This window comes from Bombina bombina, chromosome 6, assembly GCF_027579735.1.
Source record: "Bombina bombina isolate aBomBom1 chromosome 6, aBomBom1.pri, whole genome shotgun sequence".
NCBI lineage: Eukaryota > Metazoa > Chordata > Amphibia > Anura > Bombinatoridae > Bombina > Bombina bombina.
This window is the reverse complement of record NC_069504.1, coordinates 668,613,499-668,614,657: the sequence shown is the minus strand read 5'-3', so window position 1 is coordinate 668,614,657 and position 1,159 is coordinate 668,613,499. Positions and strand designations below refer to the sequence as shown.

Genomic DNA, 1,159 nt, shown 5'->3' with positions numbered 1-1,159 from the left:
GCTTTAGAGTACTCTCTTCTCCTGCACCAGGGAACTTCGAGTCCGCCTAGCCAGTTGTCAGTTGCCCTAGTGGAGGTAAGTCTTGCTTTTCGTTATAGACTGACACGCCTTCGTGTCCTTCTGTGGCATGTTTTTGCGGTGCTGGAGGATCTCGATCCTAATGGGTTGAGGGATCCTCGGTCTTCTGTTCCAGATGGCAAGCTGTGTTAGACATGGGGGGATGAAGTTAATCTCCTTGTCGTCTCCTATTTTCCTTCTTTTTGGCGTATCTTATTCCAGTTCTGAGCTTCGGAAGAATGGGGTCTCCGATTGGCTGGTTCTATTAGTGTGCCCATTCTTCTTGGGCGTTTACCTGCGGGTGCTGCCCTCCTTTCTTTGATCCGGTTAGGATGCATTTTATTTCTTTTTGAGAAGCTCATGTCTGTTATAATTTTTCCGTTATTAAATATTTCTTCCTGGAATTTGATACTAGCGATTTTGTGGTCACTTGGGCACTTCCGTGTAAGTTGCATGTTAAGGTGTTAGTACATTGTTATGTCTATAGTTCCTTTTGTCGATTCCTATTGGGTTTTGATTTTTCTGTGGCCTGGGTCAGTTCTGAGTGCCCTATGTAGCAGGCTGGTCCTGGTCGGTGCTATTTTCTGTTCCTTAAGGTCTATATCATCCATGTGGTGCCGGTATAGCTGGTTGTCCTCGTTGGGTGGTGAGTTGCTCACTCGGATGAGGAGTTCGTTATACTCTGGTCGAATAAAGCTTTTGCTTTTACTAAAGATTTCCGTGGAGAGGTACATCCATGAGTTTTCAAAACATTTTTGAGGCTCCGCCCCTTGCAGGGCTAAAACATGGTAGAGGAGGCCTTTTGTTCCTAGACGTCATGCTGGTTCTCGTTTTCTTCTTTTGGGTGGGGCATCAGAGGGATTGTACTTAGTCCTAATTGTACTGTTCCTGATTGTTGGCGGGGTTCCAGAAGCGGATCCTGCTAAAGATTACTCTGGGGGTTCCGGAAGTCCGTTGGCCTCGGAGCTAGGGTTCTACATTCCCAGGGGACTGGAGTTTTAGATAACTCCTTGGACACCTGGGGTACCAGATTTGGGCGATTTTTTTTTTTTTTTATTTATTTAAAAAAAAAATACAAATTATCTCCTCTATGGTATTCTTA

At 45.0% G+C, this 1,159-nt stretch overlaps 1 non-coding gene across 1 annotated transcript; it reads left to right on the top strand.

Moving 5' to 3' along the window:
* The first annotated feature begins 725 nt into the window (after positions 1–725).
* Positions 726–836, top strand: LOC128665332 (U5 spliceosomal RNA). The gene has a single exon (XR_008403091.1). It is a non-coding gene; the product is annotated as a U5 spliceosomal RNA (small nuclear RNA).
* Positions 837–1,159: the final 323 nt, after the last annotated feature.